Source organism: Argopecten irradians, chromosome 2 (assembly GCF_041381155.1).
Source record: "Argopecten irradians isolate NY chromosome 2, Ai_NY, whole genome shotgun sequence".
In the NCBI taxonomy this organism is placed as follows: Eukaryota; Metazoa; Mollusca; class Bivalvia; order Pectinida; family Pectinidae; genus Argopecten; species Argopecten irradians.
Genome location: NC_091135.1, coordinates 30,404 through 57,334, shown reverse-complemented (window position 1 = coordinate 57,334; position 26,931 = coordinate 30,404). Strand labels below are relative to the sequence as shown.

At 35.8% G+C, this 26,931-nt stretch overlaps 1 long non-coding RNA gene across 1 annotated transcript; it reads left to right on the top strand.

Moving 5' to 3' along the window:
• The first annotated feature begins 216 nt into the window (after nucleotides 1-216).
• On the top strand, nucleotides 217-25,855 carry LOC138313844 (uncharacterized). Its single transcript, XR_011207274.1, has 3 exons — nucleotides 217-549; nucleotides 4,766-5,527; nucleotides 25,533-25,855. It is a non-coding gene; the product is annotated as an uncharacterized lncRNA (long non-coding RNA).
• The last annotated feature ends 1,076 nt before the right edge of the window (nucleotides 25,856-26,931 follow it).

Here is a 26,931-nt window from a genome sequence, read left to right as displayed (position 1 = left end):
ATTGACTGATGACATGACTTACCCCACCAGTAAGTACATGTCAACACGCCTCTACATGTCGTTTACTTACTGATAATAAACCCCACTGTAGTGAATACTAAGTGGATAGGTATATCGGTTCACAGGGACCTGGCACGATTTTTTTTAAGTAACAGTATACATATATACATATTATAATATCCTTGATACTATAACATATATAAATGTATACTGTTGGTTAAAAATTTTCGTGCCAGGTCCCTGTGTATCGGTTGTGGGAGTGAGTACATCGATAACAAATCATATGACACTAAACAGTCAGTAAGACGAATCGGAGATGGTCCTGGGTGTCAATATTTAGTATTAATCCAAAAAGCGACAAAGGTCGACGATGCCTTGCTCGAGTTTGTTTGGAATGTCTTCTTTAACATTGATTTCCATGTTGTTGGTGTTGACAAAATCCATCACGGCTTTTGATTGTGTTAAAACAGGGCCATGCTCGTGTCAGTTTACGAATGGACAAATAATTGATTTAACTCCTTTGTCCAGCACAGATGTGAATAACCCGACGTAAGTATTTTCATCAGGTTTAAAAATGGTATAACGTCTCGTTAAAGATGTTAATATTTTTTTCTAAATACTTTATTACTTTTTTTATAAAGTTATTTAGTTATTGATGAATTATTGACGAGCCGTTGTCCTTGTAACAGTATTCTATATAGATGAATTCAAACTTTCAATCACATGATTTTTCGTATTGTTACTGTTCTTTACCATACCGTTGAATAGTTTAAAGTAGTGCTTGTTATGAGCATTTTCATTGGCTTAAAAATTTACTTTATCAGCCCATAAAGGAAAAAATGGCGTCGCCGTTTATAACGTTGCTTCTGATTGGCTAAGATGACGGCGTAATGATTTCATAGACAAAAGAGTCCCAAAATGATTTTTGAATATTGAAGAGATTATCTTTAGTAAATTGAATTATAAGGATTAATTTGAATATATTTTTTATGTTATGGAGATATAACACAAAAATCTGAGTGTACTCTCATCATAAACCGCTTCGCGGTTTATTTAGAGTACACTCAGATTTTTGTGTTATATCTCCATAACATAAAAAATATTGTTACTGTTCTTTACCATACCGTTGAATAGTTTAAAGTAGTGCGTCCCGTTAATTTAGCAGTAATGTAGACTGTTAAAGTGTATATCTTCATTTATCGCACCTCGGACAGAAATGTCCCCAAATGATTGGCGGAGAGCCGTCACGTGGTGACCCCCTAACACTTTATAGGGGGTCAGTAAATTTTATTATGGTGCAATATGGCGGCTGTCGCCCTCGCTTCAAAATTTAAACACATTCTCTTCATCTAAATATACCACTTCATTACCGTAAAACTATATATTACTTGTTAATTTTTGTGTAAAAATAATTTTAATCGTTTTAATACTGAAATGCATTTTTTAAATACGAGTTGCTTCCCCTACGCCAGTTTGAAAGTTGATGACGCGGCGAAAGTCAAACGTAACAATTCAAGCGTTTTCTAGACTGTGATTATAAACAAATGGAGGTGTTCGTACCTACAGATCAATCTTCACTCTACTCTACAATCAATTTATCGGCATCACTTTCAAGTGATTATCTCAGCGAGAATGCACAGATGATCAAGGAGATTGTTTTTAAAATGTTAGATGGACGTTTGTGTCACTCTTGTTTGTGATGCTTTCAATATACAGACGGTCTGGTGTCGTATTGAGGTAGGCCTACTGCATGACTGTGCACATAGGAATGTCGAAATTATTGTTGATTTATGAATTATTCATTATTATTCTGCAGGTTCCTTATACAGTATATTTGAAAATTCTTGAAAGAAATACATAGATAAATATTTAGCCTAGGCCAATTATTCTAAAAGTGGATATTGTTTGTTATCATTCGTGCCAGTATGATTTAAGTTTGATTTCAGATTCTTGACCAAACAAATAGGAAACAAAGAATTAATAAAACAAATAAATGGTCCTCGATGCGATAAATTCGTTATATAGTCAGTTACTGACCCCCTATAAAGGCATAGAGGGTCAGTAAGAAGTATAGGAGGCTCGGGCTACGCCCTCGCCACCTATAAATCTTACTGACCCTCTATGCCTTTATAGGGGGTCAGTAACTGACTATATAACTAATAATATGTAATCGCTAATAATTACTGACAAAAGGGACAAACATAAACCCTGTTGGCGTGTATGTTGTCTGAAGGTTTCATACAGGCCTCATGGATCGCAACTGTCACATCAAACCTGAAAAAAAATCCAAGTTTATATTCAAGAACTATATATGCATAAAGCATAACATAATTATGGCAAAAGTAATTAAATCAATAGACACTTTTGAAACTCAAAATACATAATAATTATACATAGATCACTATGACAGTTGATCTTTTCTAATCCTCAAAATATATATGACGTATTTCTTCTGTAGTGATATTTGTGGTAAAGCAATGTTTTTTTTACTCTTATTGAAATTGAACGAAAGACCGCATCAATAGACATCAATACCCAAAAATATGTTTCCAATATAGTACATAGTAAACAAAAAACATGTAGGTACATGTATACGACAGTGCATCCTCAATACTCCAGGGGCACTTATAAATCCTTGTCCAGGGGTTACCCTGGTATAGGGGATTTCAGAAAAGATGGCGATGACGTCACACAAAGGTACATCCGGGCGCTCAAAGGTACAACTCTTATATCTGTACACATAAACATTGTGGGAACACAGCCGCTTGTGATGTTTGTTTACATTTTATTGTAATAAATAGTACGGCAATCCAAAACTATTGCGTTATTAACATTTCAAAAAGTGGAAATAAAAATATTTTACAATAATATACAAATTTAAACATATAGTATTCATATATTTTACTCTGTTTATACTCCATTTTCGACCGCTACGAGAAAACACGGTCGCCATTATATAAACATTGGCAGATATATTGCAAATATCAACTTGAAATTACAAATTAAATTCAAAGTCCCTCAAAATATAATTATAAGCAATTACTGTTTTCGAAGTGTTTCTTGATAAAACACTTTACGATGTGTGATTAGTGCAAAATTAAACATTTGCTTTCGTAGATTACCCCAAGCCCACGGCACGGCAGCCATTACAGTACAGCCGAGAACCCGAAGTTCGTCCATTTACAGTGTCATTAAATTACGTATTCTGGTTATTTTTTGTCATCAATTTTGGGATTTAGTTTATAACCTACAAATGAGTCAGTTTGTAGGTTCTTTTTATCATATTTCTAAACAAAACTTTGAGTATTTAGGATTCTCGGAGCCGTGCGCAATGTATCCTGGTCGGCATTTACAGTACTACGGTCTGTAAGTTATATCAATTTAAATGAAGTCTACCTAATATGTATTCCAATTATCTAAAAGTAATACCACTTCAGTTTGAGACTTAACACAGCAGTCCATGGCATAAAAGCGGCTGAAAATGAAATATTAAAAATTAAATCTGCAGCATGAAAACTGAACGATTTCACCATATTATTTTACGAGATCGGAAGTCACACGTGTACGTGTAAAACAGTAGTTTAATTACTATTCGTAATTTTGTTATGATACAAGAGTATTCCATTAAAACAACATGTACATATTAAATAACGAGTATATATCTTAAACAAATACTTTTTGAGATAAAAGTGTTGGTAATTATTAATATGATTTATTTCCCCAACAACGCTGTGGCCTGCGACGAAGCCATACACGAGCGGCCGTGGTCTGGTCAGGTGGTTCACGTTTTGTTTATATCATATCGTATTGTGAACAGTTTTTCATGTATAACAGAAACATTGTACATTAAAATAGATCATCTTTTCATAAACACCTTTTCACAACCTGAATTTATACGTATGAACAAAATCGGGTAGACCTACGTGTGATGGCCCGGCAGCGCTTCGATAGGTGGCTTCGGCACTAAAATTTAGCAATAAACAAATGAAAATATAAAAATGTTAACATCAGTAACCTGTGAAACAATAAGAAACCACTTCAAAATCAGAATTTGCAAGTATGAAAGCGTAAACTTTTGACAAAGTATCGAGTATGAAGCAGGGATGTAACAATCATCATGTACGTATCTGTTATTGTTTTTATCAGTCGCCATACTGTGTTGTACCTTTGAGGACCTTTGAGGACCTGGATGTAAACTTTCTGTGAGGTCACGCCATCTTTTCTGAAATCTCCTATTATCACTGACATAATATCTACCCGTGGATATAGTGCATACAGCGCATATAACAAATAAATCGAAATATGTCACACGTGTAAGAGCGGGAATACCCTTGGAGATTCCCGATTGGGTAGGCCCTAATATATATAAAGCGTGACGGCACGTAAAACACTTCATTCGGTAAAACTCTTCACTTCACAGCTAAGGCTCTAGATACGTGCGGCCTTCTTATGGTGGAGTTTTATAATTAGGAACCGTCGTGTCAGGTAATGATTGCAAGTAATAACATTTTACATGCGCCATTGACGGTATATAGGATTGTAGCGATGCTGTGTTAATGTCGTTTTTTCTTCTTCTTAAGGTTAATTAATGTGATTGTTATATGTTTAATTCTTAATTTTTCAATCAATGATAAAATGGCTGTAGGTATAAATCCAATGTTTCTATTTCAAAAATAATTTTCCTGATTTACCAATTCTCATCAAGTAAAAACAAACATTACCGGAATAGACATAATTGAATCAGTGATTGGTCTAATGTTTACAGGCCCATGTTTGAAGGACTTTGGAAAGGAAACCTCAACCTGGAACAATTGAGTACGTGTAACACACATGGCGATACCGTATTATGAAAACGAAGACCCTCCAGTTGAAATAATTCAACCAGAACTGATGGAAGGAGAGAATGTTACCATGACAATAGCAGTGTCTGGAAGTACCAAGGAATATACCGTAATAAAGTCTTTTTGACATTCTTTCTAAGTACGATGAATTGACCGTGATTAACATTTTGGTCAAATCAAGGGATAAAATTAAGATTACTGTGAGACAAAAACATAATTCACTTACGTCGCCCAATCTTCCGTTTAGACCTTGACACCTAGAACTAGTGGTTGGTTGTGAAGTGAATGACAAATAGACGACGAAACGATTTCAGGACAGAGAGCAAAATATACCAGAGGATACCACAGTCTTTAAGTCAAACTTTCAGGAAAGACAAGTCAAACGTCTTCAACTCACAACGAAATGGTGGAAGCGATGGGAAAGATTGACAAAGATCTGAACGAGATTGTATATGTCGCCATTGGGCGTTCTACCACGGCAATAAGAGAAGGCCAACCATCACCAAGTGACTATAAAATGACCGAAATTTCTGGACAAATAGAGGAAGAAGCGGGCTATCTTGTATGTGTTGCCATCGGCACATCTGTCTCGGCACTTCGGCAAACTTCTACTGGCCAAATCATGGCCGAAATGATACTCAGCCAATCGGAGGCAGAAATGACAAAATCGTATCAAACTGATAGAGGTTCGTGTATGCATGATAGTGTACTTGCATTATAATTCAAAAAATCAAGGTATTAAATTAAATTTCGGTATTAAAGTTTGTACTGAAATATAACTTTGATAATATTCAAATAACATGATTTTAACAAGCTTACAGTTAGTGTTGCAAGCAACAAAAGTCCTCTGCCGTCAATCTATGGAAAGTTATAACTGTTAGTTATGCTTTCATTGTATGAAGTTTGAATAAATTCTGTTGATGTGATCTCAATCTATCGTACTAGAACTAAAATTTGTGAAACAATTTTTTTTGTAACAGTGACCTTTGTCGTTGACCTTTTGACCCCAAATTCAATCCCTAGCTGTATGTTCTCATAGCCTACCATTGTGTGAAGTTTATGGTGGCTGATTACGGCCATCTCGTGTTGTTGTGTTGTCGCCTTGTCGTGTTGTCGCCTTGTCGAGTTGTCGCGGTCACAAACTGCGACAACCCGAGATTTAACAGTTAAATTGTCGACTTGTCGCGTTTTCGAACCGCGACAAGTCGACAACACGACAAGACGACAAGTCGACAAAACGACAAGTCGACATTACAAACACGCTAATTAGCGCGTACAGAATCTCGTGTTGTCGCGGTAAAATGTCGACTTGTCGTGTTGTCGAGTTGTCGACTTGTCGTGTTGTCGCCTTGTCGTGTTGTCGACTTGTCGTGTTGTCGACTTGTCGACTTGTCGCCTTCCTGTTACACATGCGCAAATCGTATGAAACAGCCACTATCTTTGAATATAGATAACTGAAGTCAGTGCTTGTGAATATTTGGTGTGTTTGTAAGATATTCGATGTACAAATTTGTTTTAAAAATTATATTTTTCCCCATTGTTAACTCTTTTGAAATGTATTATACTTAAAGGCCCATTACCTTTCCGGAGCAAAATATAAAGGTTACTTAAAAACATTAATAACATCAGAAAATGCATACCGATGATCTAAAATAAGGTTACTATGGTGGCATATTTCTGCCATCGAGTTGCCGACATCATATCGGAAGATGTCGACATAAACAGAAGAATATGTCGACTTACCACATGAACCTGCCCACATAATGATTCCAAGATAATTATGTAGAAAGTCGGTAACTCGGCGATTAATCGTGTTTATGCTCGGGTGTGACACCGACTTGTCAGTTATTGATGTCGACATCTAAACTAAAAGATGTCGACATCTGGTCTTGAAAGTGGAATTCAAAGGCCACCCTTTCATAGGGCACTGTGTATATGCAGCAAGGCACCATACAGCAGAGTTCGACGTTGATTTTGTTAATTCAGAAAAGTTTTTATTTATTTGATTTCAAAATTAAAAATTGTGATCCTGCACATCCCGGCCATGCAGCTGTAGCCTGCGTATATGTACACATTGTAACTGTTAGTCCGAGCTGAGGAAGTTAGAGTGCAAAAGGACTCTGCTTTGTACAACGAATTTCCATCCTCTTGGCCATAATCATTTATTAATATATATAACCGTGGGTTGAAAATTCGTTTAAAAGCCATGTGTGTGTGCTTTGTGGATTAGCATTCGTACCAAGTCCATGTGGTACATACCGTACTATACTATATTACAGTGATTTTTTCAAGATTTCATTTTTTTTGCAAATCACGAAAAATACCAGCCGTTACGTAATTTAAAAGCCAAAAAAGTCACAATACAGATACACAATACCCATTTGGAAACCAGCTTTACTTGTTAGCTTGCCCTGTCCATATATATACATAAATATTTACATCCCTCGATACACTTAAATAAAGGCACAACGATTTTTTTTTACGGTCTTAATGGCCAGATTCAATCTTTGGGCTACAAAACCTCCCGCTGGACGCGGTTTTAGCTCCAAACTCGGGATTTATCTGCATCTATTTTTTGTAGTCAAACGTAGTAAAAAAAAAAGTCACGAGCTTATACCTCATTCATGCCATTGGCCGGAATATACAATTGCATTATGGGTAACTAGTGATCACATGATTGTGTGTTTATTTCCAAATATGGTGATAGTTTGCTTGCCATTTCTTCGGAGAAATTGATTTATTTGAAAATATTTAGACTCCAAAATGTTATTAATATTGCATGCATATCATTTTGACTTGCACATATGTATTATTTTACTATAAATAATGAACTGAAATGAGTTATAAAACTGTCATTTCCACGTTTTGTAAATAAATGATATAATGCGAATTGACCAATTCAATAGGTCTAAACGTCTAATCTAAGATCAGCGAAGATCGGCTACTCCCGGCTAAATTCGTAGAATTCTAAATTTATATTTATATATATTATTACCTGCTTTAGGGTTCAGAACATATATATATAACACAGAGAAAATAAGATCTTCAAAAGGCCTAATTATGTATAAATACCAGGTCAGAGAAATCACTCTATTTGGAAGTAAACACACACTCATGTTATCACTAGTTACCCATAATACAATTCCATATTTATTTCGGCCAATGGCATGAATGAGGTAAAATCACGTGACTTGTTTTACTACGTTTGACTACAAAGAACGCGTGTTTTGTACCATTATTGGGAAAATCCCCCACGGATCGTGATTTCATTTCCACCTTTTGAAACAGAATGCTTAGAGTAGACTTTGATTGTGAAACATTGATAAATTGAAGATTACATGTTGTGCCATGGCAGATGTCAAAGCTCATGTATATATACTCGACAATTACTTGAAACATCATCTAATTCATTTGTGTTGAAATTATAATTGATGTTGACCAGGAAATGTACCAGGCTAAATTTGGTTGAATAATGCATGGGAAGTGAATTAATCTTAACTTTTCCACTTTGTGGAAAATCCTTCAAAACGGATTTATCTCCCTTGATTAAAATGACAAACCATGTACCTTTGCTATGATATAATTTTTTTTTCATTTTTTTAAAATTCAATAATGAATGCAGATCAAATATATTAATCAAATATGTGTATTAATTTAATTTCAAACATGCTTGTTTTGCTGAAAATTTGCAAAAAAAATGATATCATTACAAAATATCCATGATTGTTATTTGATTGTTGTTGTTTGTACTTGCTGTAAAATGAGAAAAAAAAAAACCGTGTTGTGGAGAAGAAGTTTGTTAAAATTTGAATTGTTTACAAATGGATGAGAGTTGAGAATGAGCAGAAGGCAATAAGGATATATAAGTCAAACAGTCACCTAAATTCCGATATGCACAGTTATAAATAAATGTTTTGCTTTTAAACAAACAAATAAATATGTCTCAGCCCTGTGACTTGGCACAGAGGTCAAGATCATTGATTTGAACAAACTTTGTATCCCCTCATCCCAGCATGCTATGGCCCAATATCATGTCCATGTATGAGGTTTTTGGTTATTAAGAAGATTGTAAATTGTTTAACACAGACACTGGATGATGCCGACCAAAAGACAATTGCAATAGGTCACTCAGGAGGAGATTACACACAACCACAACACAACCATAATACTTTATATACTTTTTCTCATAAATCATTACATATAATCCTTGTACACATCCATATCAATGGCGACGCTAACAGGAAATTAATGAATATACAAAATGGCGTGCGAGCGTCGAAGAGTCGATATTTTGGTGTTTGGAGGTCCAGGGTCTCTCCTGGAAAAAAATATTACGATTTAGAATGGCTGAGATAAGTTTTACGATGTATTTTGATGATTTTGCGAACGCCGAATGCGCGAGATATTGGTGTTTTGAGGGTCCGGGGATCTCCCCCGGAATAAATTACGATTTTTGATGATTTTGCGAGCGCCGAATGCGCGAGACTTTGGTGTTCTGGGGGTCCGGGGGTCTCCCCCGCGAAAAATATTACGATTTGGAATGGCCAAGATGAGTTTTACGGTGTATTTTGAGGATTTTAATGCGTTCTTAACGTGGTAATTTTTCGATTTACGTTTACCTGCATTTAGAAATTATAATTGTGAATGTCGTCATATCATTATGCAACCCTGCTCGATCTCAACATACGACTTCACACCATCAGCACATTGTTGTTTAACTAAAAAAAAATGAATTGATTTAATTGTCTTGCTTAGACATATAAACAATTTAATATTTTAAGAAAAAATTTTGAAATAGTAGAATCCCTTGATGGACATTTTTAGTCTAGTTCATGTGTATTGAATTTTTATTGTTAAAGGTTTGAACATTACGTGCTTGAACTTTTAGGAAATGCGCCGCAAAGCGGCAAAATTTTCTACAATGAAGTACAAAAAATGTGCAGGAGGACCCTTTCCTTCCTACGCCCCTGCAGTTGCACATTTAAAAAGTTTAATGAACTTGGTACCCACTACTGACTGATGTAAATCATGCCAATTAAAGATGGATCTTTTCTCTATTTCTGTAATTTTTTACCTTTTTCTTTCCTGTTTTCTGTTTTATAACATGGGAAAACTAAAAATGAAGTCTATATAGCAGGAATAACAAAACACATAGCCACCTGTCAGCCATGCATGTTTTTTTTCTGATTGGTCACCCGAGTTCGGATACAGAATGAAACAAATACATACACTGTATATAAGCACCATATATTGGCCTATCAGGCCCATGAAATCAGCCAGTGATGATATCCATTTAACCTTTTAATATATGAAGAGAATTTGATTCCATTACATCTGTTTCCTATGAAAATTGAGCAAATAATGCTCATAAATGTGTTTCCCTATATAAACTATGGTAAAGACCCTATCCCCTGGGGAAAATTCCCGAGACCCCAGAGCCATGAAATTCACGATATTGGTAGTGGGCCTTGAGACCTTTCAATATATGAAGAAACAGAATTATACATTTTCGTACGGAACCTACCGAAGCATAATGAGTTAGGTCCTAGGTCCCAATTTACCAGGCGGGAAGCATAAGCCCGTGTTTCATAGTACATGTATATGTGTACATACATGTATGTATTAGATTCCCAAAAAGCTAAGTGGGCTATGCGGAAACTTTTAACTATTTGTTTGGAAATAATATGGAAAATAAACTATGATATGATAGTATTGCTAACAATTTCAAATGGTGGAAAAGAAACCACGATCCGCGGAGGATTTCCCCCATAATGGTACAAAGCACGCGTTCTTTGTAGTAAAACGTAGTAAAACAAGTCACGTGATTATACCTCATTCGTGCCATTGGCCGAAATAAATATGGAATTGTTTTAGTGGGTAACTAGTGATCACATGAGTGTGTGTTGACCTGGTATTTATACATAATTTGGCCTTATTTTCTCTCTCTGTGTTATATGTATATGTTCTGAACCCTAAAGCAGGTAATAATATATATAAATATAGATTTAGAATTCTACGAATTTAGCCGGGAGTAGCCGATCTTCGCTAATCCTAGATTAGACGGTTAGACCTATTGAATTGGTCAATTCGTATTATATCATTTATATATAAAACGTGGAAATGTCAGTTTTATAACTCATTCAGTTCATTATTTTTAGTAAAACAGTGCATATGTGCAAGTCAAAATGATATGCATGCAATATTAAAGACATTTTGGAGTCTAAATATTTTCAAATAAATCAATTTCTCCGAAGAAATGGCAAGCAAACTATCACCATATTTGGAAGTAAACACAAAATCACGTGATCACTAGTTACCAATAACACAATTGTATATTCCGGCCAATGGCATGAATGAGGTATAAGCACGTGACTTTTTTTTTTACTACGTTTGACTCAAGGATCTCATATACGTCCTTGGTTTGACTACAAAGAACGCATGTTTTTACTACGAAAAATAGATGCAGATGTATCGCGAGTTGGGAGTTGAAAACCGCGTCCCTGGAGGATTTTTAGCCTAAAGGTTGAATCTGACCATTAAGACCGTAACAAAAATTCGTTGTGCCTTTATATAAGTGCATCGAGGGATGTAAATATTTATGTATATATACATTTTATTGTATATGGACAGGCCAAGCTAACAAGTATAGCTGGTTTCCCAATGTGTGTGTGTACCTGTACTGTGACCTTTATGGCTTTTAAATTACGTAACTGGTATTTTTCGGGATTCACAAGAAAATAACAACATAAAAAAATCTTTTTTTGTTTAATTTTTTAATTTTTTTTTCATTCATTCTTTTAATATAGTATATTACGGTATGTACTACATGGACTTGGTACGAATGCCAATCAACAAAACACACACACAGCTTTGAAACGAATTTTCAACCCACGGTTATATATATTAATAATTCGTTGTACACTTCCTTGGCTCGGGCTAACAGCTACGTACACGCAGACTACAGTTTCATGGCCGGGATGTGCAGGATCACAATTTTTTTTTATTTTGAAATCAAATAAATAAAAACTTGAATTAACAAAATCAACGTCGATCTCTGCTGTATGGATTTGCTGCATATACACAGTGGTCTATGAAAGGGTGGCCTTTGATTTCCACATTCAAGACCAGATGTCGACATCTTTTAGTTTTGATGTCGACATCAATAACTGACAAGTCGGTGTCACACCCGAGCATAAACACATTAATCGCCGAGTTACCGACTGTCTACATAAATAGCTTGGAATCATTATGTGGGCATGTACATGTGGTAAGTCGACATATTCTTTTGTTTATGTCGACATCTTCCGATATGATGTCGACTTAATACCTTACCGATGTCGACATTATTAAGTCGTAAGTCGGCAAATCGATGGCAGACATATGCCACCATATGGTGGCATATTTCTGCCATCGAGTTGCCGACTTACGACTTAATGATGTCGACATAATAAAGCATTAAGTCGACATCATATCGGAAGATGTCGACATAAACAGAAGAATATGTCGACTGACACCGACTTGTCAGTTATTGATGTCGACATCTAAACTAAAAGATGTCGACATCTGGTCTTGAAAGTGGGAATTCAAAGGCCACCCTTTCATAGGGCACTGTGTATATGCAGCAAGACACCATACAACAGAGTTCGACGTTGATTTTGTTAATTCGGAAAAGATTTCAAAATCTAAAAATGTGATCCTGCACAACCCGGCCATGCAGCTGTAGCTTGCGTGTATGTACACATTGTAACTGTTAGTCCGAGCTGAGGAAGTTAGAGTGCAAAAGGACTCTGCTTTGTACAACAAATTTCCATCTTCTTGGCCATAATCATTTATGAATATATATAACCGTGGGTTGAAAATTCGTTTAAAAGCTGTGTTTGTGCTTTGTGGATTAGCATTCGTACCAAGTCCATGTGGTACATACCGTACTATACTATATTACAATGATTTTTTTCAAGATTTCATTTTTTTTGCGAATCACGAAAAATACCAGTTACGTAATTTAAAATCCAAAAAGGTCACAGTACAGATACACAATACCCATTTGGAAACCAGCTTTACTTGTTAGCTTGCCCTGTCCATATATACATGTATACATAAATAATTACATCCCTCGATACACTTAAATAAAGGCACAACGAATTTTTGTTACGGTCTTAATGGCCAGATTCAACCTTTGGGCTAAAAATCCTCCCGCGGAACGCGGTTTTAGCTCCAAACTCGGGATATACAATTTACATTGTATCTGCATCTATTTTTTGTAGTAAAAACGTAGTAAAAAAGTCACGTGCTTATACCTCATTCATGCCATTGGCCGGAATATACAATTGTATTATGGGTAACTAGTGATCACGTGATTTTGTGTTTACTTCCAAATATGGTGATAGTTTGCTTGCCATTTCTTCGGAGAAATTGATTTATTTGAAAATATTTAGACTCCAAAATGTTATTAATATTGCATGCATATCATTTTGACTTGCACATATGTATTATTTTACTATAAATAATGAACTGAAATTAGTTATAAAACTGTCATTTCCACGTTTTGTAAATAAATGATATAATGCGAATTGACCAATTCAATAGGTCTAACCGTCTAATCTAGGATCAGCGAAGATCGGCTACTCCCGGCTAAATTCGTAGAATTCTAAATTTATATTTATATGTATTATTACCTGCTTTAGGGTTCAGAACATATACATATAACACAGAGAAAATAAGATCTTCTTCAAAAGGCCTAATTATGTATAAATACCAGGTCAGAGAAATCACTCTATTTGGAAGTAAACACACACTCATGTGATCACTAATTACCTACTAATACAATTCCATATTTATTTCGGCCAATGGCATGAATGAGGTATAATCACGTGACTTGTTTTACTACGTTTTACTACAAAGAACGCGTGTTTTGTACCATTATGGGGGAAATCCTCCGCGGATCGTGGTTTCATTTCCACCATTTGAAACAGAAGGCTTAGAGAAGACTTTGATTGTGAAACATTGATAAATTGAAGATTACATATGTACATGTTGTGCCATGGCAGATGTCAAAGTTCATGTATATATACTCGACAATTACTTCATCTAATAAATTTGTGTTAATGTAACAGGCTAAATTTTGGTTGAATAATGCATGGGAAGTGGATTAATCCAGAGATTTAAATAGTAAATCTCTGATTAATCTTAACTTTTCCACTTTGTGGAAAATCCTTCAAAACGGATTTATCTCCCTTGATTAAAACTTGAAATTTTTTCATTTTTTTTTTAAATTCAATAATGAATGCAGATCAAATATATTAATCAAATATGTGTATTAATTTAATTTGAAACATGTTTGTTTTGCTGAAAATTTGCAAAAAAATTAATATCAATACAAAATATTCATGATTGTAATTTGATTGTTGTTGTTTTTGTACTTGCTGTAAAATGAGAAAAACCGTGTTGTGGAGAAGAAGTTTGTTAAAATTTGAATTGTTTACAAATGGATGAGAGTTGAGAATGAGCAGAAGGCAATAAGGATATATATGTCTAACAGTCACCTGAATTCCGATATGCACAGTTATAAATAATGTTTTGCTTTTAAACAAACAAAATAAATATGTCTCAGCCCTGTGACTTGGCACAAAGGTCAAGATCATTGATTTGAACGAACTTTGTATTCCTTCATCCCAGCATGCTATGGCCCAATAACATGTCCATGTATGAGGTTCTTGGTTATTAAGAAGATTGTAAATTGTTTACAACAGACACTGGATGTTGCCGGCCAAAAGACAATTGCAATAGGTCACACAGGGGGAGATTAATTCAACACACAACCATATATACTTTATATACTTTTTCTCATAAATCATTACATATAATCCTTGTACACATCCATATCAATGGCGACGCTAACAGGAAATTAATGAATATACAAAATGGCGTGCGAGCGTCGAAGGGTCGAGATTTTGGTGTTTGGAGGTCCGGGGGTCTCTCCTGGAAAAAAATATTACGATTTAGAATGGCTGAGATAATTTTTACGATGTATTTTGATGATTTTGCGAACGCCGAATGCGCGAGATTTTGGTGTTTTGGGGGTCTGGGGATCTCCCCCGGAAAAAAAATACGATTTTGATGATTTTGCGAGCGCCGAATGCGCGAGACTTTGGTGTTCTGGGGGTCCGGGGGTCTCCCCCGCGAAAAATATTACGATTTGGAATGGCCAAGATGAGTTTTACGGTGTATTTTGAGGATTTTAATGCGTTCTTAACGTGGTAATTTTTCGATTTACATTTACCTGCATTTAGAAATTATACTTGTGAATGTCGTCATATCATTATGCAACCCTGCTCGATCTCAACATACGACTTCACACCATCAGCACATTGTTGTTTAACTAAAAAAAAATAATGAATTGATTTAATTGTCTTGCTTAGACATATAAAACAATATAATATTTTAAGAAACATTTTTGAAATAGTAGAATCCCTTGATGGACATTTTTAGTCTAGTTCATGTGTATTTAATTTTTATTATTAAAGGTTTGAACACTTTTAGGAAATGCGCCGCAAAGCGGCAAAATTTTTCTAAAAGGAAGTACGAAAAATGTGCAGGAGGACCCTTTTCTTCCTACGCCCCTGCAGTTGCACCTTTAAAAAGTTTAATGAACTTGGTACCCACTACTGACTGATGTAAATCATGCCAATAAAAGATGGATCTTTTCTCTATTTCTGTTATTCTTTACCTTTTTCTTTCCTCTTGGAAATGTTTTATAACACGGGAAAACTAAAAATGAAGTCTATATAACAGGAATAACAAAACACATAGCCACCTGTCAGCCATGCATGTTTTTTTTCTAATTGGTCACCCGAGCTCGGATAAAGAATGAAACAAATACATACACTGTATATAAGCACCATATATTTGGCCTATCAGGCCCATGAAATCAGCCAGTGATGATACCCATTTAACTTTTTAATATATGAAGAGTATTTGATTCAATTGCATCTGTTTCTTATGAAAATTGAGCAAATAATGCTCATAAATGTGTTTCCCTATATAAACTATGGTACAGACCCTATCCCCTGGGGAAAATTCCGAGACCCCAGGGCCATGAAATTCACAATATTGGTAGAGGGCCTTGAGACCTTTCAATCTATGAAGAGTTATTCTGACAAACAAAATGATACATTTTCGTACGGAACCTACCGAAGCATAATGAGTTAGGTCCTAGGTCCCAATTTACCAGGCGGGAAGCTGCCATGTGCACATAAGCCCGTGTTTCTTAGTATATGTGTACATACATGTATGTATTAGATTCCCAAAAAGCTAAGTGGGCTATGCGGAAACTTATTACTATTTGTTTGGAAATAATATGGAAAATAAACTATGATATGATAGTATTGCTAACAATTTCAAATTGGTGGAAATGAAACCACGATCCGCGGAGGATTTCCCCCATAATGGTACAAAACACGCGTTCTTTGTAGTAAAACGTAGTAAAACAAGTCACGTGATTATACCTCATTCATGCCATTGGCCGAAATAAATATGGAATTGTATTAGTGGGTGACTAGTGATCACATGAGTGTGTGTTTACTTCCAAATGGAGTGATTTCTCTGACCTGGTATTTATGCATAATTTGGCCTTATTTTCTCTGTGTTATATATGTATATGTTCTGAACCCTAAAGCAGGTAATAAAATATATAAATATAAATTTAGAATTCTACGAATTTAGCCGGGAGTAGCCGATCTTCGCTGATTTTAGATTAGACGGTTAGACCTATTGAATTGGTCAATTCGTATTATATCATTTATTTACAAAACGTGAAAATGGCAGTTTTACAACTCATTCAGTTCATTATTTATAGTAAAACAGTGCATATGTGCAAGTCAAAATGATATGCATGCAATATTAATAACATTTTGGAGTCTAAATATTTGCAAATAGATCAAGTTCTCCGAAGAAATGGCAAGCAAACTATCACCATATTTGGAAGTAAACACAAAATCACGTGATCACTAGTTACCCGTGATACAATTGTATATTCCGGCCAATGGCATGAATGAGGTATAAGCACGTGACTTTTTTTTTTACTACGTTTGACTACAAAGAACGCATGTTTTTACTACGAAAAATAGATGCAGATGTATCGCGAGTTGGGAGTTTAAAACCTCGTCCCTGGAGGATGTTTAGCCCAAAGGTTGAATCTGACCATTAAGACCGTAACAAAAATTCGTTGTGCCTTTATATAAGTGTATCGAGGGATGTAAATACTTATGTATATATATATGGACAGGCCAAGCTAACAAGTAAAGCTGGTTTCCCAATGTGTATTGTGTACCTGTACTGTGACCTTTATGGCTTTTGAATTACGTAACTGGTATTTTTCGGGATTCACAAGAAAATACAACATAAAAAAAAATGTTTTTTTATTTTATTTTTTTTTATTTTTATTTTCATTCATTCTTTTAACATAGTATAGTACGGTATGTACTACATGGACTTGGTACGAATGCCAATCAACAAAACATACACACAGCTTTGAAACGAATTTTCAACCCACGGTTATATATATTAATAATTCGTTATACTTTTCCTTAGCTCGGGCTAACAGCTACATGAACGTACACGCAGGCTACAGTTTCATGGCCGGGATGTGCAGGATCACATTTTTTTATTTTGAAATCAAATAAATAAAAACTTGAATTAACAAAATCAACGTCGATCTCTGCTGTATGGCTTTTGCTGCATATACACAGTGCTCTATGAAAGGGTGGCCTTTGATTTCCACTTTCAAGACCAGATGTCGACATCTTTTAGTTTAGATGTCGACATCAATAACTGACAAGTCGGTGTCACACCCGAGCATAAACACATTAATCGCCGAGTTACCGACTGTCTACATAAATATCTTGGAATCATTATGTGGGCATGTACATGTGGTAAGTCGACATATTCTTCTGTTTATGTCGACATCTTCCGATATGATGTCGACTTAATGCCTTAACGATGTCGACATTATTAAGTCGTAAGTCGGCAAATCGATGGCAGACATATGCCACCATAGGTTACGACACCAAACATATGCAAGATTTCCTGTGTAATACATGAAAACAGTGGAGAGTCAATTCGCTGTTTTGCCGTCTGGCGCAGTGATAGTCAACTACCGCGCGGGTATTTAGGACGACGGCGGGAAACATAAGGCGACCCGCGTTATGAAAATAAACGTTTTATTTATTTTAATCAAATCGTTCAGAAGGTGATGATAAATGTAGTATTAGCGGTAAGTTAATGATTTTTGAAGACTCTACAAAATTATCGATCTTGTTTTACATTCCCATTTTAAAAATTGAAAGCCGTTTCGGAAAGGTAGTGGGCCTTTAACGGAAATTATAATATTAATTAAATATTAACAAAACAAAGGATGTTGTCAGAACACATAATAAAAATGTTTGTACAATGATCAGTAACAGATCTAGAGAGGACAAATGTACATGTATATCAACTTAAATTGTAACACCTCCTTTACAAAATATCGTGTTTATTACTCGGTTAAAACTTCTTATTCAATTTGAAGAATTGAAGAGAACACGGATGATAAGACGAAATATTATCTATCATTAGTAATTTCCGTAATAGGTTATGTGTGTAGTACATCAAACAATAACCTTAATTTAAGATCTAATAAAGAATTTTATGTAAAACGATTAGAAACAATTATTAAAACTTTCATTTAATCCAAAGCGTAATAGAACAGATAAGGTGTAACTGTTGTGCCCCATCTTTCTGTATTTTGATCATCAGCATGCATCACAACGTACATAATGTCAATATTCTTTTTTTTTAATTTGTTTATTGAAATACAGTACAGTAAGATTTAACCATGGAAAGTTTGATTGTGTAACTTGACTACAGTAATTCATACAATAGTATACAAATGGTGGAGCATAGATCATGCTTCCAGTGGACATTTTAAAAATATAATGGAACTCTCGCAAAAGAAAAGTACACAATTAGTATTTCTGGGTCTAGAAATTCCTAATACACAAAACGTGTGTTCATTTAACGAAATGAATAACATATTTATATAATAATCTTTCTCAAAGCGATCAATTTGTGGTTAGGAGAGGCTTGGCTAATTATGATACATTCAAGTGTAATTGACCTGTACATGTGTTGATATGGTCCGAGTGCAAAGTCAAACTCAAGTTACATTACGCAAACATGGAGTTCTTCAGGGTGGTGCCATATGGTCAATGTTTTTTTCGTGTAAGTAACATGCACACTAGAGAATGGTTTGATACTTGCCAAAGAAAACAATATCTAGTATAAAAAATAAGAACCTCAGTTTCGGTTCATATGGTGTTATACCGCCCTGGTATAATTTAAAATAATGACCTCGGGCAGGCCTGGGTTATTATTTATTCTACCAGGGCGGGATAACAACATATATAGATCCTTCTACGTGTATATCTGCAGTGCTTTTATCTTTATATTCGGTAATTCCTGTGTTATATTCGATACATTTACCATTATGCTCCGTCGTTATATCGAGATATTCGATGCCTTTTCCTTTATATTATGTAGCTAAAATTAAACTTTATATTCGGTACAAATTTCTTTAAATTCTGTACAAACTTCTTTATATGATGAGCACCTTCTTTTTATAATGTGCAAACATTTATATGATGAAGATCAAAGCCGGCTTATAATATATGCATAATTTTTCGGCTGCTTTCGTCTTAGTGACAGCACTTTGTATAGTTGTGTAAGATTTTGAAAAGAAAATTATTGCTCTTACCAACAGTAGTGACCGTTTTTGTGAAGACTTTACTAGAAATATGACTTTAACTGCTAAAACTACATGTAGGTGGACTAATTTTGTTTGTCTCGGGATCTATCCATCCTCCTCAATATATGTATCACCATGTAGATTACGATTTTACCGATTTTTGTATTTAAACTCATAAAACGTCTAAAATGGTATATGCATGACACTCTAGTGGGTCCAAATTATTGGATCGCCATCTACATGTAGACAATTAATCCTGTCTACATTGGATCACCAATATAAGAAAAAAAAATGGATTTTGTTTTAATTTTAGATTTGCTACTATTTTGTCAATTCATATTATGAAAATGAAAACAATTAAGAAGCAAACGCTAATTGAATTCTTCGTTTCGGAACGATAGTTGGTCTTTAAAGCTTTATATGTATGCCGTATAATTTTAATACTCACGAATCAAGAGCTTTTGGATATTTTAATCACCATCAACCTTTTGAAAATTACGTTTACAAGTATGAATAAGAACTGAAAATGACTTTGACATATGCGGTCAGGCTATGAAGCCAAGATGTGGTCTGCAATTTCATTTAACATTTTTATAAAAATAATAAGAAATTATAAAGTGATTACTGCAGGTATGCATTTATCTTAACATACATAAGGCATGAAATCTGACTTGTAAATAATGTTTACAAGGCATCGTACATGGTTTTCTGACCATTTGAATGATTATCACACCTTAAAACAACCTGATGGTTTTCAATAGTTTCTTGAAGAAAAAATGCATGCCCAGTTACGGCACATATCACTTAACCAATTAATACATAAATCCCCAGCCGCCATACATCATCTATGATATAGGTTCATGTATATATTATCCGAATAGCGTATATTGAACTTTGATTCCTAGGCGTGGCAACATTATAAGATTTTTCAAATATCTACATAGATATGTAGATCAACCCTGTTGAGATCAGCGCTTGATTTTTACACTTTACCTTATCCTAAACATGTTCCCTAACAGGTTTAGTTGAATTCGGACCAGTTGAGAAGATGATGGAATTGTTATGTTTAGTAGTGATAGACAACAAATAAAAGTGATGTCGATAGGTCACCTGCCTGGGTGACCATCTTAAGCTTGTCCTAAGGCTTAATAGTCCGAAGGCCCGTTAATCTGAACGTCCGTTAGTCCGAACGACCGTTAGTCCTAAGGCCCATTAATCTGAAAGTCTGATAGTCCGATACCCGATATAAATGTAGAGACTTTAATTACAAGTCTCAGTAGTAAACTTGCTAAGATATGTGTAGACCCACGGATGATTGCACTACACTACGCTACATTTGTCACTAATGTAGCGCAGGGTCACCGACAAAAAGCGGAATGTGGCTTATTTTAAAAATTGTGAAAAAAGCATAATCTTGCAATACATGTACATAAACGTATCCGAAAAGAAAGAGAGAGTGTATATGTACACTGCAATCCTGGTTATTAGTTTCCCAGATATTACCATTATGCGAACCATTTTCATCATTGCAAAAAGGGGAGAATAAACAAGTAAAAGGAAGAAGACGGAAACACAAAAATAAGTCGTGAAATACATATTTCATATATGTATGCAGGTTAGAATTGGTAATATATATATCATCCATTCAAGCAGCCATGTTATCCCTAATGCAATCAAATTACAGGGGACAAAAGCTTTACATTAGGCATATGTTTGTAAGATACAATGCAATTCATAAAATGTATATTTATGTGACATCTTATAAAATGTAAGATATTTTCTTTCTTTTTATGATTTTTTTATTGACAATTTTGTTGTATTTTTAATAATGCAATGCTCATTGAAGAAATCACAACTTGCCGTCCATAAAAGTTTGCAGTTAAATAAGTTTAAAGAATTGCCGAAAAATGTATTTATCACAATTTATTGAAAACATGTAAAACTATCAATTTACATGAAGTAAAACAACTATATAAATTGCAATATTTTCTATTTTTCGGATTAACGGGCCTTCAATCTATTAGGCCTTAGCGGTTGAAGTGACCTTAAAATTAACAGATGACGATTACTGCGTACTAATCAGACGGCACGACCAGACTATTATTACACGATTATCATATAATAAACAAATTATTGAAATTCATAGTTCAAAGAAAAATACTTTGACAACTCTCGATGAAGAAATTGCTATCAAATATCTTCATCTAGCTACAAACACGTGCACATAATTATTTTCATTAGCAATCCAATATGGCGAGTGTTATCCATTGTTTGCGCATGTGTAACAGGAAGGCGACAAGTCGACAACTCGACAACACGACAAGTCGACAACACGACAAGGCGACAACACGACAAGTCGACAACTCGACAACACGACAAGTCGACATTTTACCGCGACAACACGAGATTCTGTACGCGCTAATTAGCGTGTTTGAAATGTCGACTTGTCGTGTTGTCGACTTGTCGTCTTGTCGTGTTGTCGACTTGTCGCGGTTCGAAAAACGCGACAAGTCGACAATTTAACTGTTAAATCTCGGGTTGTCGCAGTTTGAGACCGCGACAACTCGTCAAGGCGACAACACGACAAGGCGACAACACAACAACACGAGATGGCCGTAATCAGCCACCATAGAAGTTAGATCAAAATCCGTAATTTTTCTCTCAAGTTATCGTCTGGAAACGAAATCTGCTTACAAAATATATTTTAGTTACAGTGACCTTTGCACTTGACCTTTTGACCCCAAATTCGATTCCCATATGCTACCATATTGTGGAGTTTTGATCAAAATCCATCCATTAGATTCTCAAGTTGTCGTCTGGAAACGAAATCCGGACAGACAGACGGGAACAAACACTAACGGCCCTTTCGGTTTCACCGGCAGGGGACTACAAAGGGATTTTGTTCTAAATAGATACAATTAATCTACATTTAATAGCACTATTTTAAAAAAAATCACGAAACATTCTTAAGCAACAAATGTATACCATCGTAGTAACGTAATCCAATGTCTAGCGCACACACTCTTTCTGCTTTAGATAACATAAATGATGTCCAACCTCTCGTGACTACGATTTTGAATGAAGATGGTGGGAAAATGTTGAAAAAAACTTTTTCAAGTGCCTATTGACATACTTTTTGGATTTTTAGGTCATCTGACCCAAAGGGTCAGGATGACCTATTGTCATCATGCACCGTCCGTCGTCGTGCGCCGTCCGCCGTCCGTAAACTTTTCATTCAAACGACTTCTTCTCAATAACCGGAAGGCCCAGGGTACTCATATTTGGCCTGCAGGTTGCTGGGATGGAGGGCTACCAAGTTTGTTCAAATAAATGACCTTGACCTTCATTCAAGGTCACAGGGGTCAAAAAGGCTAAAATCTTTAAACGACTTCTTCTCAAGAACCAGAAGGCCCCGGGTACTGATATTGGGCCTGTAGTATGCTGGGATGAAGGGCTACCAAGTTTGTTCAAATAAATGACCTTGACCTTCATTCAAGGTCACAGGGGTCAAATAGGCTAAAATCCTTTAAAAAAACTTCTTGTGAATAACTAAGAGGCCTAGAGACCTGATATTAGGCCTGTGGCATGCTGGGATGAAGGGCTACCAAGTTTGTTCAAATAGATGACCTTGACCTTCATTCAAGGTCACGAGGGTCAAATAGGCTAAAATCTTTAAACGACTTCTTCTCAAGAACCAGAAGGCCCAGGGTACTGATATTAGGCCTGTGACATGCTGGGATGAAGGGCTACCAAGTTTGTTCAAATAAATGACCTTGACCTTCATTCAAGGTCACAGGGGTCAAATAGGCTAAAATCCTTTAAATAAACTTCTTGTGAATAACTAAGAGGCCTGGAGACCTGATATTAGGCCTGTGGCATGCTGGGATGAAGGGCTACCAAGTTTGTTCAAATAGATGACCTTGACCTTCATTCAAGGTCACGAGGGTCAAATAGGCTAAAATCTTTAAACGACTTCTTCTCAAGAACCAGAAGGCCCAGGGTACTGATATTGGGCCTGTGACATGCTGGGATGAAGGGCTACCAAGTTTGTTCAAATGAATGACCTTGATCTTCATTCAAGGTACCGGGGTCAAATAGGCTAAAGTCTTTAAATGACTTCTTCTCAAGAACCAGAAGGCCCAGGGTACTGATATTGGGCATGTAGCATGCTGGGATAAAGGGCTACCAAGTTTGTTCAAATGAATTACCTTGACCTTCAATCAAGGTCACAGGTCAAATAGGCTAAAATCTTTAAATGACTATGTTGTATTGTACTAATAGTCAGATGACCGTTAAGGCCCATGGGCCTCTTGTTATTTGTTTGTTTGTGTGTTTGAGTTTTACGGTTCATCGACAGCCAAAGTGATTTAAGGTTAAAACATAAGTTAAAATATCTAAAGAAAAGGTACATAATAATTGCATCTAAAAGACCAGGATAAGACATAGGCAATTAACAACTAAAAAACATATTATAAATTTTATTTCGTAAAAAATGTTTGGGGTAAAATCGTTTTGGGAAACTCGTGCAGAATGTTGATGAAACGATAAAATATTGAATTGATAGGATGATAGAATAGGAAAACATTCTTATTTTTAACAAGAGGCCCAATGAGCTTGAACTGATTATTAAGTAGACAATACATCATACAGTAGACCTGAAATACACAGCAAGACGTATAAAGATGTTAGCCTAATTGATCCCTGTGACCTTGAATGAAGGTTAAGGTGATTCATTTTGATGAAGGTATCCCTTCATCCCAGCATGTTATAGTCCCAAGATCATGTCCCTAGGCCTCTTACCTACTGCCAAGAAGTTGCTGTTAAATTGTAGCGTATTTGACCTGGATGGAGGCCAAAGTTATTCATTTGACATGTGACCTATATGAAGGTCAAGGTCATTAATTTGAACACATTTGGTAGCCTTTCATCTCAGCATGCTGCATGCCCAATATCAGTACCCTGGGTCTTTCTGTTCTTAAGAATGAAAGTCTGTAGCATGCTGAGATGAAGGGCTATATAGTGTGTTCAAATGAATGACCTTGACCTTCACTCAAGGTCACAGGGGTCAAAAGGTTAAAATCTTTAAACGACTTCTTCTCAAGAACCGAAAGGTCCAGGGTACTGATATTGAGCCTGTAGCATGCTGGGATGAAGTGCTACCAAGTTTATTTAAATGAAAGACCTTGACCTTAATTCAAGGTCACAGGGGTCAAAAAGGCTAAAATCTTTAAACAACTTCTTCTCAAGAACCAAAAGTCCCAGGGCACTGATAATGGGCTTTTAGCATGCTGGGATGAAGGGTTACCAAGTTTTTAAATGAATGACCTTGACCTTCATTCAAAGTTACAGGGGTCAAAAGGGCTAAATCCTTTAAACGACTTTTTCTCAAGAACGGAAAGGCCCAGGTACTGATATTGGGCCTGTTACATGCTGGGATGAAGGGCTACCAAGTTTGTTCAAATAAATGGCCTTGACCTTCATTGGGTCACTGGGGTCAAAAAGACTAAAATCTTTAAACGACTTCTTCTCAAGAACCAAAGGGACCAGGGTTGTCATATTAGGCCTGCAGCATTCTGGGATGAAGGGCTACCAAGTTTGTTCAAATAAATGACCTTGCTCTTCATTTAAGGTCACAGGATCAAATAGGCTGAAATCTTGGAACGACTTCTTGTGAATAACTTAGAGGCATAAAGACCTGATATTGGGCCTGTGGCATGGTGAGGATCAAGGGACCTTCATTCATGGCCTAATTCATCTAGTTCAAACTTCAAACAATGATAGCATAACTAAGCAATGATAATAACTTGCCATCGATTAGAAAATGTAATTGACAACAAGAGACGTGTGTTGCTTACAACACTTACTGCAAACTTATTTTATCTGTAATGATATAGAATTTTTTGTATTGTCAGTACCTGATGTTGGAAAACAAGTAAGAACAAATCAACAAATGCCCATGACAGAGGGACTGTATTGGAAAACATATCCTCTGCTGCCTCGTTCGTCAGACAGCAAACAGTCGAACCTCTTGATCATGGATTGGGTGCACATGAAGAATGGCCAGACACATATGACCTTGGTCACAACTCCTGCATGAATATTTTGAACAGACTACGTAAGAGGATGTATGCCACTATAAGAGTGATTGGGACGTGGAGCATTTCTAAAGACTTTATTTTTTTTCAAAACTTGTAAACCACAGATTCGTTGTTAATAAAGTTTTCTTCGAAATTGATTGATTATCATTGTCTATTTGTCAATATAAAAGTCCATGCAGTGAGTTTCTAAGTGAATCTTACAATAATTTGTACGCATTCATGTTCATCCATTTAGGGGGATCCAGAACAGAACCTTGGCGTCCTCCTTCTGTATATCTACTGCTATTCACAGTTTTCTTTTGAATGCGGGTAGTTCTATCTTACATATCTCTGAGACAATATATACTAGCTGCAATATTGTAGCTCAAAAGACTTTTAGACAGAAAATGGTGTAGTCTTTAGCCGAAAGGTATAGTAGGCCGGGTACGTATATTTGTTCTAAGACAATACCTGCAGTACTTTCGGAGACCAGAGATCGCAGAGGGATCTTGGCGCCCCTCAAAGAATGATCTATGTCTGACAATCGAAAGAGGTATCCTTTCCCTGCTTTTCCAACTTTTTCAAACATACTATATATAAAATTTGAGACAGATCACTTCAGTACTTTCTGAGAAACAGCAGAAACGAACTTCAACGATGAAATTCAAGATGGCAGCCGGTTTGCCATCTTGTTGACCGATCAGTCGCAGAAGGCACTATGCACAACTAAGGCCCAAGAGGAACCTACGTATGAAATTTGCGAGACATCCCGAGAAAAAGCGGTAACTATCGAAATACAAGATGGCGGCCGGTCATCTTGTTGACCGATCAGTTACAAAATAAAATATTCACAACTAGGACCCTTAGGGAACCTACATATGAAATTTGAGACAGATCCCTTCAATACTTTCTGAGAAAAAGCGATAACAAGCTCTAACTATCAGACGGACTGTCGGCCATCTTGTTGACCGATCAGTGATTTTTTGTTTTTGCAAAGAATTGATAATTAAGTAAAGAATTTTCTTGTAAAACTGATAATTTTTGGAAAGAGGAGTTCATACCATGAACAGAAAATGCAAAGAAAACAACATATGTCCGTTGTTGCTCCGTTTTTGAGCTTACTAGTCACTCTAAAGATACCTAGTAGTGGACAAAATACTTTCCGGATTTTATGGGAATTTTGCCGGTTTTTTTTTTGGGGGTGGGGGGAAATCCCAATATACACAATGTATAT